The sequence below is a fragment of the Hakea prostrata genome, chromosome 2, assembly GCF_041222555.1.
Source record: "Hakea prostrata isolate BN-2017 chromosome 2, UWA_Hpros_2, whole genome shotgun sequence".
Classification (NCBI taxonomy): Eukaryota; Viridiplantae; Streptophyta; class Magnoliopsida; order Proteales; family Proteaceae; genus Hakea; species Hakea prostrata.
In genome coordinates, this window is record NC_142601.1 from 18,333,670 (window position 1) to 18,342,382 (window position 8,713).

Sequence of the window (8,713 nt, forward strand, 5' to 3'; positions counted from 1 at the left end):
TGGAAAGATTAGTTGATCTTTCAAACTTGAAAGAGTTGAGGGAACTGCACATTGGAAATTGTGAGGACTCAAAACCCGAACTGGAGAATTATTGGGAGAACCTGATCCAGATTCTAGGCCTTGATAGATTGGTGTCCTTGCAAAGATTGGGAATAACAGATTGTGTGTTGATTTGAAGATTACAGATCTGTCAAATTTAAACAATTTGTCTCGTCTACACATTATGCGCTACAAGAACCTAATGGAGATCAATGGTATCAACAGGTTGGAAATCTTAGAGGAATTGAATATTAGGGGCTGCGAATCCTTGGAAAGATTGCATGATCTCTCAAATTTGAGAAACTTTAAAACTTTCACAATTCGAGGCTGTAAGAATTTGACCTAGATTCCTGGCGTTGGCATGTGGGAAATCTTAGAGGAATTGAATATTCGTGGCTGGGAATATTTGGAAAGATTGCCTCATCTGTCCAACTTGAGGAACTTGAAAGTTTTCAAGATTCAAGGAATCAAGAATCTTACCCAGATTCCGGGTGTTAGCATGTTGGAAATTAATCTTAGAAGAATAGAATATTAGCGGGTGCGAGTCCTTGGAAAGATTGCCTAATCTCTCAAACTTGAGAAACTTGAAGTTTCTAACTACTCAAGGCTTGCGAGAATCTGACCCAGATTTCTGGTGTTGCCAGGTTGGGACTCTTAGTGAGGCTTCATGTTAGTGGTTCCGAGCGGTTGGAAAGATTACCTGAACTGCCAACGAACCTGATGAATCTAGAGATCGAAGGCTTGAAGAATCTAACCGAGGTTTAGGGTGTTAGCACATTGAAAGGCTTAGAGTATTTGTGTGTAAGTGGGTGCGAGTCTTTAGAAAAATTACCTGACCTGTCAGACTTGAAAAGGTTGGCATCCCTAAAAGCTAAGGACTGCAAACAGCTAACTGAGATTCAAGCTGGAAACAATCAATTGAAATATTTGTGGTGCTTAGATGTTAGGGGGTGCACATCCTTGGAAAAAGTACTGGATCTTACAAAGTCCGCCTTGAGTACCCTAAATGGTATGTCCTGCTGGGAGCTAACCGATGCTGGTCTAATACAACTCTTGGCTGATGGTGGTTGCACAAAATTACAGCCAGCTCTAACAGACCTGCCAAAACACAGAGTGGCATTTCTTTGTGAATGAAAAAATATTCAAGGTATGCACGCCTCTCTCTTCATCTGAATCATTTCTTTTCTTCTTATTACTACTATTATTATTTATTTTGAATTTAAAGATGAGTCTGGTTTCCCTGGATTTGACCTTCTTGTCGTGTGAAAATTTAATGAAGAGGTAACTTGCAGGCATTTAAATTCTTCTTTATTGGAAAAATAAAACAAGCTTTGTATCAGTTGATCTTGCCAATTTATAATTTATACTCAAGGATCTGTTTTTGTGTATTAACTCATGGATTTCTTTTTCAAATTCTATAGCCCGTCATTGTCTGCATGATATGTCTTTTCTTTTTTGGGGGGGCCTTTTCTGTTTTCTGTTAAGGCTCCATTAGCTTATAAAATTACGAGATTTATTTTCTTTCACTTCCACTCCAATTTCTTATCATTATTAAATCCTTATTTCATAAACAAAGAAAAACTGATATTATTTAGTTTCTTTAATCCAGATCACTAAAAGGTTTTGACTTGGAAAACAGTCAAGGAGAAAACGATTGGTGCGAAGCTGCAGGCTCATAAGATCACCTTTCTTTTTCGTGTTGGTCAACTAGCACAGCTCCATGCAGATTACTCGAAGGTATAGCTTGCAAATCAATCAAAAGTAATGTGAAAAGTATGGATTTAGTTTCATAGACCTTACTGGATTCATTTCTCAATTCAAATTCAATCAGTAAATACCTTCCATTTGTGCACAGATTCCTCAATAGTATCCATAGTAAGTCTTGTGGTGAGATGTCTCTTTACTCTACTCCTCAATACATGGCTTTTGTTGCATTATCATGGAAATGTTGTCCTGAAAATTAGATAATGCTGCAAAGAAGGAAAATGTAGAAGAAAAAAATTGTAAACTTGTTAAGCAATATCACCTATATAGCAGCGGAATTGAGACAAGAAAGAAAGAAAGAAGGAAAAGATGCAAGACACCAATGTTTTACTTGGTTTGGTCAAATGACCTACGTCCAAGGATGAGTTGAGAACTCATCAAACCATGCAATAATCCAATAGCTAGAGAAGGAGGTTACAGCACTATGAGATCTACCCAACAAGAACCCCAAGCATGAACTAAACAAGAAGAAGATAAACTAATCAGAACATATGCACCTGATTACACAGCAGTAGCCATATCTTCCCTTCAAGGTAATCGAGTACACCAACAGCAAGGAGACACTCACACCTTTAGAAGTAAGCAAGCAAGCCTCTTAACATCCATGCTTCACCAGCTCTTGAACCAGCAGCAACAAGCACCGAAAACCTCAAACCCTAAGAGCTTCTATCGCAAACAAGAGGAAAACCGAGAGCAGAGAACAGAGAGGAAGAGAGAACAGAATGAATCATGTAACTCTAAACCCCCAAAAGGATAAACCGTATACACGAAGCTGAAAAGACAAAACAGCCCTCAAAACTTATACATAAGACACCTAGTCCTATTCTAAGCCAAAAGACATATATGCCCTTCGTTACATACAACATTCTCCACCTTGACTCTGCTATTTTGACATTGCATGTACCTGAGAATCAACATTAACCCATCAAATAAATATAAAAAGAAATGTAAAGCAAACTATAGAGATAATAATTTTAACAAGTTTAAAGCAAACTTAAACTTATCAACAGGTACTACTTTAGTCATAATATCTGCAGGGTTAATAGAAGTATCTATTTTACATATATCAATTAAACCCTTAGTAATTATATCTCTAATGAAATGCAACTTTACATCAACATGCTTTGTTCTTTCATGAAACACACTGTTCCTAGTAAGACACAAAGCACTCTTGGAATCACAATAAATAAGAGAATGCAAGTCATGAAAACCAAGCTCCCCTAGAAGCCCCTTAAGCCACATGCATTCCTTAACAGCCTCAGACAAGGAAATATACTCAGTCTTAGTGGTTGAAAGTGCCATCACATGTTGGAGTGTAAACTTTTAACTCACTAGATTCCCACCAATAGTAAACAAGTACCCAATTATGGATCTTCTTTTATCCAAATTAGAGGCAAAATCAGAGTCACAATATCCAACAATGCCTAAGTTATTAATATAAGAATTATCATGAACAATCTTATAAGATGCAGAATTTTTCAGATATCTCAACAACCACATAACTGTATCCCAATGTGAATCACATGGCCTACTCATGTATCTACAAACAAGACCAACAGAGTATGCTATATCAGGTCTACAACAAACCATAGAATACATGAGACTACCAACATATTCTTGATATGGTCTATCAGTTATAGCAGCATTAGAATCCATTCTAAGCTTGAAATGAGCACCAAGAGGAGTATTCATAGCTCTAATATTATCATGTCCAAACTTGTTAACAAGTTTATGAATATAACCAACCTAAGACAAGGTCAAAACACCACTAGGCCTATCCCTATGAATATCAAGCCAAGAATCCTTTTAGCAGCCCCTACATCTTTCATTTCAAATTCAGATTTCAACATAGACTTAAGTTTACAAATCTGAAATTTATCCTTTGATGCAATAAACATGTCATCAACATAAAGCAAGAGATAAATGAAAGAATTAGAACTAAACTTACAATAATAAACACAATTATCATAAGAGCTTCTCTTGTAGCTATTCTTGGGCATGAATTCATCAAATCTTTTATACCATTTTCTAGGTGATTGTTTTAAGCCATACAAAGACCTTAACAACAAACAGACTTTAGTCTCACTCCCCTTTACAACAAAGCCCTCAGGTTGAACCATATATATTTGCTCATCTAACTTACCATTCAAGAATACAGTTTTAACATCCAATTGTTCAAGTTTAAGATCAAAGAGAGCAATAAGGGCAAGAAGAACTCTAATAGAAGTATGTTTTACAACAGGTGAAACACTTCATTATAATCTATTCCCTCAACTTGAAAATAACCCTTAGCTACTAATTTTGCCTTATACCTTGGTTGTTCTACACCAGGAATACCAGCCTTAAATTTATAAACCCACTTACAACCAATTAGCTTCTTTCCTTGGGGTCTATCAACGAGAGTCCAAGTCTGATTTTTCATCAAAGATTCCATTTCATCTTTCATGGCAACAAGCCAATGCTTGCTATCCACACAATCAAGAGAATCTTTATATGTCCTAGGCTCACATCCCTCAAGTTGGACAACTACATTAAGAGCATAAGAAATCAGATTTGGACTAGAATTAGATTCACACATATTAGCATATCTAGAAGGCCTCTTAATCTTTCTTTTAGACCTATCTCTAGTCAATAAATAATCATATAATGGATCCTCATCTTTAAGCTCTTCTTTAACCTCTAAAAAACCATTACTAGCTTCTAGATCATCATCCTCAACCTTAGGATCAGATTCATCAAACTCAGTTTTAGATTTATCCCCTAACTCCACCTCAAATATGGTCTTATCTAGATCATGGGAGTTAGATCTAACACTAGATGAATCAATTTTCAGAAATTCAAGTTCATTGAACTAAACATCTCTACTAATTACAACCTTTTTTTTCTTGTAAACACCAAAGCCTATAACCTTTAACACCTAAAGGATACCCTAGGAAGACACACTTCCTAACCCTAGGCTCAAGCTTACCCTTGTTTTGATGAACAAAACAAACACAACCAAAGGGTTTTAACACATTGTAATCAGTATGTACATTACTCCACCTAAAATCAGGTATTTCAAAGTCAATTGAGGAACAAGGAGATTTGTTAATGACATAACAAGCTTTACTAGCAGCTTCAGCCCAAAATTTCTTACTTAGGCCAGATTCAATCAACATGCATCTAACTCTATCCATGATTGTACTATTCATCCTCTCAGCCACTCCATTTTGCTGAGGAGTATAAGTGCATGTCCTATGTCTAGTAATAACATGTTCCTTACAAAAAATCAGAAACTTTTCATTCACAAATTCAAGACCATTATCAATTCTAAGTTTTTTGATTTTCTTCTCAGTTTGATTTTCAACCAAAACTTTCCACTCTAGAAATTTATCAAAGACAGCTGATTTATTTCTAAGAAAATACAGCCAAGTCTTTCTAGAGTAATCATCAATAATAGACAAGAAATATTGGGCACCTGAAAGAGACAAGGGTACATTTGGACTTCCCCACAAATCAAAATGTATATATTCAAGCACATGAGAGGTCTTATATGAAGAATGAAGAAATTTAGTCTTATGGAGCTTACCCATGGCACGCATATCACAAAAAGTCAAAGAACTAAATTTCTTAAGGCTTATCTGGCCACTTTTATACAAGTGTCCAAGCCCCTTACTACTTATATGACCCAATCTTCTATGCCAAAGCTCCACCTCACTAAGAACCCCACTAGAGACTGATGCAGCCCCTAAGTGCAAGGGAAAACCAGTAGTGCATCACTAGTCACATCAGCCACATGTGTAGCTTCCATTCTCTCATTTCCATTCTCATTTTGTATCTTTTGAAGCCTCTCTCTACAATACTTTTTAATATGTCATTCTTTCTTACAATAATAACATATTCTCTAATTGTTATTAAACTTTTCAATAAAATTCTGATTTGTACTTGCCTTACCATTCTTAGCAACAAACTTCTTCTTTTTCTTCTTATTATTGAACTTCTTCTTAGTTTCATACACACTTCTATTTTCAGAATTAACATACAAACCCTCACTTACTTGCTTTTCTTTCCTCTCAGTTTTCAACTCTATATCCCTAACTTTCAATGCTTCCATCACATCATCAAGGGTTATAGACTTTCTACCATATTTAATAGCATTCTTAACACCAACATGAGAATCAGGCAAAGATTTCAATAATAGGACAGCAAGGGTATTATCAGATAATTCCTCATCTAAATCAGCCAAATCACATGACAATTTATAGAATTCCTCTACATTATCAGTTAGAGTCTTAGAGGCATCCATTTTGAAACTAAACAGTTGTTCTTTCAATAAAGTAACATTAGGAATAGATGCAACCATATAAAGTTGTTCAAGTTTAAGCCAAACCTGAGCTGCAGTCTTACAATCTCTTACCCTTCTCATAACAGTGTTACTCAAGTGCAAAATTATAGTGCTATAGCACATATCTTGCATATCTTCCCTCTCTTCTTCAGTCATGGACAAAGAGACCTCTCTATCAGTCTTTAAAGCCTTATGGCATCTATTCTGAACTAGAATTGCATGCATCCTATTCTTCCATACCATAAAGTCTCCCTTACCATCAAATTTCTCCAACTCATACCGGGTTGGGGCCATGACAAAGGAATAAAGTATATTCAGTCAGATTGTATCTAACTAATTAAATCAATAACACACTAGATATTATCTACTTAACAAATTTCAGAATTTAAACAAATAATTTCTGAAATAAATAGTATGATAATATCAGAATTGAATCAAGAGAACAAGTAACAAATTACTAATGCTTCACAGATTACAAATTTCCAATAATAATAACCAAGAGCTGTTAATAGTAAGCAATAAATAAAAATCAGATTTCAAAACTATATGCAACTTATAATAAAAAATTAAAACATGATTAATTTCAGATTATAAACATAAATCAAACATCTATTTCATACATCCAATCTGTTTTGCATAAAAGCCCCAAATTATTCTCAGAAAACCCTAACAGTCGAACCACTATTCAAGTCAATCAGCTAAATTGGATTCCAATTTCAAGCAATAAACATGGGAAATAATATGCAAACAATTCCAATTAGACATACACAGCAAAGCCCTAAACCAATTTCAATAAAACCCCAAGTTAGGGTTTAGCAGAAAAAATCAAATATAGTTCAAGATATTTAGAAACGTAAATAGAACAGCATATAGTAGCCAATGATTAAATTATAATCACCAAAACAGAGTATACAAGGTTAATCAAGAATTAACAAGTTCAGTCAAGAATAGAAACGTAGCTCTGATACAAAAACTGTTAAGCAATATCACCTATATATCAGCAGAATTGAGACAAGAAAGAAAGAAAGAAAGAAAAGATGCAAGACACCAATGTTTTACTTAGTTCGGTCAAATGACCTACGTCCAAGGATGAGTTGAGAACTCATCAAATCATGCAATAATCCAATAGCTAGAGAAGGAGGTTACAGCACTATGAGATCTACCCAACAAGAACCCCAAGCATGAACTAAACAAGAAGAAGATAGACTAATCAGAACGTATGCACCTTATTACACAGCAGCAGCCATATCTTCCCTTCAAGGTAATTGAGTACACCAACAGCAAGGAGACACTCACACCTTCAGAAGCAAGCAAGCCTCTAAACATCCATGCTTCACCAGCTCTTGAACCAGCAACAACAAGCACCGAAAACCTCAAACCCTAAGAGCTTCTATCGCAGACAAGAGGAAAACCGAGAGTAGAGAACAGAGAACAAAATGAATCGTGTAACTCTAAACCCCCAAAAGGATAAACCATATACATGAAGCTGAAAAGACAAAATAGCCCTCAAAACTTATACATAAGACACCCAGTCCTATTCTAAGCCAAAAGACATATATGCCCCCCCATTACATACAACAAAACTGATGGAAGTGATTCCCCTAATTTTTCTTCTCATACATTATCCCCTTCCATTTCCGGGGTTACAGTTTCAATCCATTCGTTGAACTTTAAGAACTGCACCTTTAGAGGGCACTTACTCTTCAATGAAATGCAGAATAAGATGAAGAGGAGAATGAAGATAACATAGTAAGAATGTTGCCAGAGATTCCCTACGGTGAACAAAACATCATTTCTCAAGGTTCCTACCATACTAAAAGCTCCCTACTGATCCTTTGAAATTGATAGTCAAGACAGACATACCGCAGCGGTAAACCAAAGTATCATTCCTGTAGTTATCAATTAGTCCTCTGTTGGCCATGACAAATGTGCGAGGTATCTTGCAATAGATCTACTTATTTATCGTAAAATATCTTCCTAGATCTTTCGGCCTCAAGTTTTATTGGAGTCATTCATCAATGCTCCTGGTAATCTCTCTTTATTTCAATATTATTCAAGTTCAGCAACTAATACATATGATAATGCTTCTGATAGATTTTATATACTTATTTGCTTCTCTCCCTCTATAAGAAGGATGTAGCCCAATCTGGTTAGTAGTTAGGCAATATCAAATCTTCATCCATAAAATGAAGTCAAATGAAAGAAGTGGCAGAGACCTTTCAATGGGAGAGATTTAGTTCAAATTAATTACATAGGAAAAAGAAGAGGGATTTTATTTTACTTTTGTCTATCATCACTCCATTCACTTGAATGAATGCCAAGCAAATCGCTATGTAGGTTACTCTATACATTTTTCTCAAGTGGATACCTCTTGCTGATGAAAGATTGAAACCAAAAGGAACTTTGGTCCTGTTTGCATCTTTCTCCAGCTGAACCAAGAACATACTTTTCTTTGTTAGGAATTACCGAATCAGCAATGAATTTTGAAAAAGAAGGAATGAAATAATCAATGAGAGAAAACAATTCGAAAATCAGATTACTGGACCACCTTTAACATTGTAATGAGTAGAAAGAAATTTCGATAGG